At 52.4% G+C, this 8,434-nt stretch overlaps 2 non-coding genes across 2 annotated transcripts; both read right to left on the bottom strand.

Annotated features, from left to right (window-relative positions):
• Positions 1-4,751: 4,751 nt before the first annotated feature.
• TRNAA-UGC lies at positions 4,752-4,823 on the bottom strand. The gene has a single exon. It is a non-coding gene; the product is annotated as a tRNA-Ala (tRNA).
• A 3,092-nt stretch (positions 4,824-7,915) lies between these two features.
• Positions 7,916-7,990, bottom strand: TRNAT-UGU. Its single transcript has one exon. It is a non-coding gene; the product is annotated as a tRNA-Thr (tRNA).
• Positions 7,991-8,434: the final 444 nt, after the last annotated feature.

Below are 8,434 nucleotides of genomic sequence, written 5' to 3'. Positions count from 1 at the left end.
GTTTGAAACCTGTTCAGTCTGATCCATCTGGTGACCATTGAATTCTAGGCATGGAAAACATGAGCTTAAGGAGGCAGAATTTTATTGCGCACCTGGGATTTTGTCCCTTAGAATCACTGGGGTCATTAGGGTTTGTCCTTTTGGTTTCACCTTTTCCTCCATCCGTCTCTCCCTCCTTTCTCTTTGTCTCTTGCTTCTTTTGTCCTTTCTCCTGTTCCCCTCCCAACACCAGGAGGGGTGTGCGTATGTGTCTCAGGTGAGTGCTCTGCAGCTCCCACTGTGGGATGTCCACCCAAAAATGTGGGGCTGAAATAGTGCTCAGGCAGTGATCCCCACCGGTGACCTGGGCCATCCTTTTGGCGAAAGCCCTCAGCCTGCCGTCCTCAGTCTCTACCCTGATTGGCTGAGCAGGGGGTTATTGACAGGGAGGAGACTCAGGTCCTTGTTGTTCTCTTTTAAGCCCAAGGAAATAAGTCAGAACCTGTTATATGTTTGATGAATTTTGCTGCTCCTCTGCATTAATGGTCTCTGAGCAGTTCATGATTCTCTCTAACAATGCAATTCTGCTCAAATACTTGCTGAATATTTATTGTGCACTGTTGTTGGTCTGGAGCTCATCTGAGAGCACTTTATTCAGGTCATTCAGTGTCTGAAATTCAAGATCCGATGGTTAGTTTAAAAATCAGGGCTCTTGGGTCCTATTCCCAAATCTGCCAGTGACTGGCTGTGTGACCTAAGACAAGTCAATTCTCCTTTCTCAGCCTTAGCTTCTCCCTCTTTCAAGTAGGGATAATAATGATCCGCTCCTACCTACCTCATGGTGGGTGGGGATCCATTGGCGAGTGTCACTAGGAGTAGTGCATAATATGCGGTGTCCTATCACATTTACTCAGAGCAGATTATGACATAATAGAATAGCTGAAATAGTCTATTTGATTTGTATTTTTTTATTTTGAAATTGTTAAGAGCAGCAACTACTTAGCTCAGACTGAAGCATCTTATCTAATGTTTGAGATCTAAGTGTCTCCTCTTTGTGTGCGATGAGACAATTTAACACACTGTGACAAACAGGAGATGCTTTTGTTTTGCAACAAAATATTTGTGCAAAGAACTTTCATCCCATTTGTTTTGATTTCGAGAAACAAACTGGTTTAGTCTGAAGGGGATTTTCTGACAGAAATGGTTTCAATGAAATTTCCCCACCATCTCGATTCCTGGGCTCTAGCCCTTTCTCTGGGTTTTTTTGGTCCATTAGAACAGGAGTCAGGACTGTTGGCTTCTCTTTCTGGCTCTGCCACCACCTTGCTGTGTAGGCCCTTGGGAAGGTCACGTCCCTTCTTTGTACTTCAGGCTTCTCCCCATCTGTCCAATGAGAACAGGGACAGTTCTCGAACTCTGGGCAGTCATTTTCAGCCGGGCCCCGGCAGGGATAACTTAAAATTTATATAGATATATATATGTATATATAAAAAAGACTTTCATTCCTTAGGAACCGGTTCCCTATAAAAAGTTCTGATTTAAGGGATGTGCCACAGTATGTATTTTTTGTACCAATAGCGTTACCATGCGTCCGTATTTTCCCAGGAGGAATTTTTAAATTTTTAAACTTTAAAAGTTCCTCCCAGACAGTGATTTAAGAACCAAAAAGCCTGACATGTCCAGGAAAATACGGGTCCATGTTAACCCTACCTAAAGTTCTTTTTTAAAAAGATGGGCCTGAACTAGAAACGAGCTCTGTTTCACATGTGTGGGTCCCTGCCACTCCCTGGGGGTGCGCTAGTGTGACCAGATGTCCTGATTTTATAGGGACAGTCCCAATTTTTGTGACTTTTTCTTATATAGGATCCTATTACCCCCCACCCCCGTCCCGATTTTTCACACTTGCTGTCTGGTCACCCTACGGTGTGCACATGTGTGGGTTCCAGCTGCTCCCTGCCCCCCTCATTGAAGCAGGTGTGCAGGGTTACTGCCCTGGGAACTGCAGGGCATCAGTGGACATGGGGCTGGCTGGCTGGAGGCAGGGCAGGAGCTGACTGGAGGTAGGGTCTGGCTGCAGGCAGGGCAAGGGGTTCAGGGCTGGCTGGAGACGGGGTGTGTGGGGCTGGCTGGCTTCAGGCAGGGGGGTGCAGCAGGGGTTGGCTGGAGACAGGGCAGGAGGTGCGGGGCTGGCTGCAGGCAGGGCAGGAGGTGCAGGGCCGGTGGTGTAGGGCTGGTGCGAGCAGGGGGGTGTGGGGAGCTGGCTGGCTTCAGGCAGGGCCGCAGGGGGTACGACAGGGGTTGGCTGGAGACAGGGTGCAGGGCTGGCTGCAGGGGGTGTGGGGCTGGTGCAGGCACGGTGTGCAGCAGGGGCTGGCTGTGGGCAGGGGGTGTGGGGCTGGCTGGAGGCAGGGGCTGGTGCAGGCAGGGCAGGGGGTGGGGCTGGCTGGAGGCAGGGGCTGGTGCAGGCAGGGCAGGGGGTGAGCGGCTGGTGCAGGCAGGGCAGGGGGTGCAGGGCTGGCTGGAGATGGGCTGGCTGTGGGCAGGAGGTGTGGGGCTGGCTGGAGGCAGGGGCTGGTGCAGGCAGGGCAGGGGGTGCAGGGCTGGCTGGTGTGGGGCTGGCTGTGGGCAGGAGGTGTGGGGCTGGCTGGAGATGGGCTGGCTGCAGGCAGGGGGTGTGGGGCTGGCTGGAGGCAGGGACTGGTGCAGGCAGGGCAGGGGGTGAGGGGCTGGCTGGGGGCAGGGGGTGCAGGGCTGGCTGGAGATGGGCTGGCTGGGGGCAGGAGGTGTGGGGCTGGCTGGGGGCAGGGGCTGGTGCAGGCAGGGCAGGGGGTGAGGGGCTGGAGGCAGGGCAGGGGGTGCAGGGCTGGCTGGAGATGGGCTGGCTGTGGGCAGGAGGTGTGGGGCTGGCTGTGGGCAGGAGGTGTGGGGCTGGCTGGAGATGGGCTGGCTGCAGGCAGGGGGTGTGGGGCTGGCTGGAGGCAGGGGCTGGTGCAGGCAGGGCAGGGGGTGCAGGTACAGAGGGTACAGCCCACCCTGTACGGTAAGTGCCCCCTCCCCCCTCAGCACCGGGGTAGCAGCAGCAGCCCGGGGCTTGGGGGCTATTTAAATGGCCTGGGGCTCCCCTGCTTCCACTGCCCCGGCCCTGTAAATAGCTGAGGGAGCCCTGGGGAAGCTGCGGGGCTCTGGGGGCTAGTTAAAGGGCTGGGGTGGTAGAAGCAATGGGAACCCTGGACTTTTTAAATAGCCCCCAGCACCCAAAACCGCCCTACCCCAGCCCCTGCTGGGAGCCCCAGGCCCTTTAAATTGCCCCCTGAGGAAGCCGGGCCACCCTGGTACAGCACACCAGCTCTTGCCAGTACGCAGTACCAGGGCTTGGGCACAGGGCCCTCTTAGGGGTGGGGCCCGATTCAGGGGAATCAGGAGAATCGGCCTAAAGCTGGGGTGGGGGTGGGGGTGGGGCAGGACTTGGTCCCATTCTGGACACCACCAAAAATTATACAGACCTGCCGCCCCCGTCCAGCCCAACCTTCTGCTGATACACCTCAGCCCACACCCCTGCAGGGTTTGAAGCTTCCATTGCTTAAATTCCAGGACACTGAGGGATTTCAGCTCCCCTTTGCCCACAGGGAGCTTTCACCCCACTCCCAGCCAGGTTCTTGTCCATGGGATCACTGTAGGGGGCTGGGTCCCGCTGGGTCTTTTCTCTCTCTATGACAGGCCAGGGTGCAATAACTGGGGCATCTGAGCACCCAGGACCTTCTGTGGGGCTGCCATTCCTCTTCCCCTTCTGTGGTCTCATCTGTCATTGACTCCAGCCTTTTTTCTATCCATCGTCAGTGTTGGTGAAAACCAGTGTCAATGAAGCTTTTCTGTAGTAGGCCTGAAACTTTAATCGACCTAACAGGAACAAGGGACGTACATCTACCTATGTCAGCTAATTGCTTATTCGCTTGTTTGGATAGCTTATCAGCCATTTTGGCTCCTAAAGTGTATGCAGCTGTTTTTCCATGTATGCATCCAAAGTATCTAGTACAAAGGGTCAACGGATGTATCTTGTGTCCCCGTCAGAATGACAAATGTATCCTTAACAGATGTATCTTGTTTCCCCCACAAAATGATATATGTATCCTGCGTCCCCAATTATCCCCTAACAGATACATGTACAGGTTCTACAGGTCAACCAAATGACGTAGACGAACGTAGGCTAAGTTGTTTGTTACTGATTATAAAACGGCCCGTTCGGGCTTGTGGGGTGTGTCTCTTTCTCTGGCACTAGCCGAGAGGAGAACACCCGCTCAGCTGACGGATCAATAAAGGGTGTGGTACTCGTCTTCCTGTCTCCATGCCTCCTTGGGGTAATTAGGTAAACTCCAGGGGGAAATGAGCCCTTTTGGCTAACAGTCAGAACCATCCCAAGCCAGCTGCACTCGCCTCAGAAAGACAGTGTCCCCTGCTGGGTGTAAATCACTGACCTCCCTCCTCTCTGAGCACTGACTGCCCCTCTGTTTCCTGGCCTCTCAGTCTGTGCAGGTGGGACCTTTCCCTCCAGTGCTGGAGGATTCACACTTCTCATCTACCCTTGTCCCAAGCAGCACAGCGGGTGGGAATCTTACATGTACCAAGGTGACTTAGGAGCAGAACCCCCACCCCCCCAGACCTTTCATGCAATTGGCACTTGCCCCTCACTGAGCAGGATTGAAACTGGTGCAGGGAGACTGCTGGGCCACATCCCCTCTGGGCGTGAGCAAAGCAGCAGGGTGAAAAAATCAACCTGGAAATGGTGGGGATTGAACCCAGGACCTCATACATGCAAAGCATGTGCTCTACCATTGAGCTACATCCTCAGATAATCTTTGCTTGCTATGGGTTACACCACGGGTAGGCAACCTATGGCACGTGTGCCGAAGGTGGCACATGAGCTGATTTTCAGTGGCACTCACACTGCCCAGGTCCTGGCCACCAGTCTTGGGGGCTCTGCATTTTAATTTAATTTTAAATGAAGCTTCTTAAACATTTTAAAAAACCTTATTTACTTTACATACAACAATAGTTGGTTATATATTATAGACTTATAGAAAGAGACCTTCTAAAAACATTAAAATGTATTACTGGCATGCGGAACCTTGAATTGGAGTGAATAAATGAAGACTCGGCACAGCACTTCTGAAAGGTTACTGACCCCTGGGTTACACTCAGAGCCCTCTTGTTTCCAGAGCATCCAGTGGCCTAAGAGCAGCATGGGGGACACATTCCCTACTCTGAGGGCCAAACCTGCTGTCCTGGAGATTGCTGGTTCTTAGGGTCACTTTGCAGCAGGGCCAGATTTGATGTGTGGGGCAGAGAGAGTGGGTGCCCTGGACTCAGGGTGCAGAGATACAATCAGGCCTCTCCCCTGCATTGGGTGAGGGGTGCTGCCACCCCCTACTGGAAGGTAATGGGAGGGGAGGGGTGCTGTGAGTCACTCAACACCTGACCCCGGTGGCATAAGTGCTGTGGGGAGCTCCAGGTGTGTCTAGGATCTGCTTTTTCCACCTGCCTGTGAAGTCCAGCTTTCCCCAGCACATTCACTGCGGTGCAATTGGGTCACTGTTTCCATGGCTGAACAGCAAAGAATCACTCCCAGTTTCCGTTCTATCGGCAGCAGGATTAGCCTGTGTCAGTGATTAATGAGGTGGATCTAGTTGTAGATTGTTATTCATTCCCCACCTTGACAATTCACACCGTCCCTTTCCCATGCAGATTCCCAGCAGCTCAGTGATCCTGGTAGCAGGGGTTGGGGCCTGAGATTTTCAGGGTCCTTTTTCCCCTCCACCTGCAGTGAACTCAGCTTTTCCCCCATCCCAGACAATCCATGAAAGATTGGGGCATAAAGAAAGAGGGGAGGGAACATCTCACGGCCAGGGCTGGATGTGCCCAGGGCCCCCTGCTTGTCCATTGTTTCCATGGAATTTGGCCCCCTGCTTTGCACAAGGGACAGAGAAAGATCTCACTGTTTCTGTGTCTGTGCAAAGAAAATTGTGCTTCCCTAGGAAAGAGAGGCGGGAAATGGCCCCATGGAGGGCCAATTTCCTCGGAAGTAAGAGCAAAGGACTCAGGCTGAGAACTGATTTAACCCCACTCATCTGGGATTTAACAAATTCTCTTCCATGGAGCAGGGCCACTTCCAGTGTTTTTGCCACCCCAAGTGGAAAAAAAAATAAAAAAGCTGCAGCTCTACCTCTGCCGCTTTTGGCCTCAAGTCCTTCGCTCTGAGAGGGACAAATTGCTGCTGAAGCCTCCCCTTTCCATTGACTGCCCCAGGGACCTGCTTGCTGCGCTGGTGCCTGGAACCAGCCCTGCCATGGAGACACTGGGAAGAAAGGGGAATCAGGAAAATACCATGGATTTGTTTATGTTGTAAGTGAAAAACTGAAGCAGTTTTGGTTTAAAGTCACTTTTCCCTGACACGGAATTGAATGCAGGCCATGACAGTGAAAATGCCAAATCCTAACCACTAGACCACCAGGGAGGTGATAATGTTATTTTTCTTCTCATTTATGTTACACTTTCTTAGGCTACTTTCTATCCACTTTCTGAAGTTGCTCATTGTCCATTCCCTGAGGGGCTAAGAGCAGAAAGCGCAGGAATCCCTGTACTCAGGGTCACAACCTCAGCCCAACCCAAGACACTGAAACAAACACAAATGATGCTTCAGCTTCCTCCAGCAGGATCACAGAGACACACAAAGAAAACCCAGCAGGAACAATCCTCCTCTGCCATCATTTACCCCATCGCAACCCTCTCAGCAGCCCACTCTTGCGGGAAGGACACTGAGCTGATAGGAGCTCTAGCATAGAGACCAAGGGAGGGGTGTTGCACCCTCTCAGTGGGAGCTGATCACATTCTGACTCTGAAGGAGGAGGGAAAGGCCATGGCCACATGATGGAGCCAGTATGTACCACAACATGGTTCTTCTGTGTGGGATGACTCTGAACACTGACTGATCTCCACTCCCTTGGATTTGAAGCGATGTTTACTTTTGCACTTGGGAACCTATAAGGCTGAAGCAATGTTATGGATGGTGACACTATGATTAAAGGGTTATTTAATATTGTAGAAATTCTTAAAAACACTTAGCTTAAACTGGAACTGCCTGTTATTAAAGGCTGGTTTCCCCACGTCAGTTCCATAAGCTCTGCTAGAAACACCCTGGCTTCTCTCCTGCCTTGGTGGAAACTGGAGGGAATCGTCCCCTGCTGCCCTTGGCTCCAGGCTGGTTTTTCTGGGGAGAGGACGTGGAATTGATTTGTTTGCTGTTGAGAAGGGAGCCGGGCCAGTTCTCAGGGAACGAGAACTCCCAGCATCTTCCCAGCCCAGCCCAGGCTGCTGCCCTGTCCCAGCCTCTGTTCCCCTGGGGGCCCTGCGTGTTTAACTCTAGAGCAGGCCGGGAGCAGCAGCTGAGGCAGAGGACAGCCTGGGCCGGGCAGATAAGAAGGAGTTTAGCAAGCAAAAAAGGTAAAATGGCAGGGGAGTATTACCTTGGACTCGACGGTATTTCTCCATTGGTCTGTCTGCTTTGGGGCAGGGACAATAACACGTCCTGCTGCATTTGTTATTTCAAAGGACGGTTTAGGATTTTCAGTCTCACACACGGTGCACAAAGCAGGACTCAACCTTTGGCGTAAACTAAACAAGCTGCTCACAGATTCTGGCAGCCACAATGAGCATTTGGGTGAGAGCTCAGACCTGCCCCTGTCCCATAGGGAGGGTGTCATCTGTGTGGGGACTGGACCACTGACCTACCTGCTCCTAACTGCCAAACGTTCAGTAACTCTGTTATCAGTGCCTGTGAGTGTTATTTAAACCATAAGAAAAACCACACTGGGCTAGACCAAAGGCCCATCTAGCTCTGAATCTTGTCTTCTGACAGTAGCCAATCGCAGGTGCCCCAACAACCAGGCACCACTGGGAGTTGAACCCAGGATCTCCTGTTTACAAAACAGATGCTTTAAGCCAGCTAAGCCATGGTGCCTGTGGGTAGCTATAACACACTGTCTGCCCACACCTGACTCCCTGCCATCACCACTGGGGCCTGACAAGTGTTGCTCGTGTTTGGATTCTGTAAAGCAGAGGAGCAGGTGAAGTTTTACTCCTAAGGTGGGTGTGTGATTCTTTGCACAGGTCTATGCTGCAAAATTAGGTCGGTTTAACTACATTACTCAGGGGTGTAAAAAAATGTAACACCCCCCCCCCCCAGCAATGCAATTCTATCAACCTAACCCATGTGCAGATAGCGCTGTGTCAACAGGAGGGCTTCTTCCATCAACAGAGCTTGGGGAGGGACTTGGTTAGCGAAGACCCAGAGAACAGGTGGCCCATGACTCTTGCATGTGGGGAGGCTGGGCATGAGCTCTGGAAGCTCCCTAGAAGTTAGTCCACTTCTTGCTCGCTCCTCTCCTCCCTCCTCCTTACCTGC

The sequence above is a fragment of the Mauremys mutica genome, unplaced genomic scaffold (assembly GCF_020497125.1).
Source record: "Mauremys mutica isolate MM-2020 ecotype Southern unplaced genomic scaffold, ASM2049712v1 Super-Scaffold_100251, whole genome shotgun sequence".
NCBI lineage: Eukaryota > Metazoa > Chordata > Testudines > Geoemydidae > Mauremys > Mauremys mutica.
Note: the sequence above shows the minus strand (reverse complement) of the source record. Positions and strands in the feature narration are given on the sequence as shown.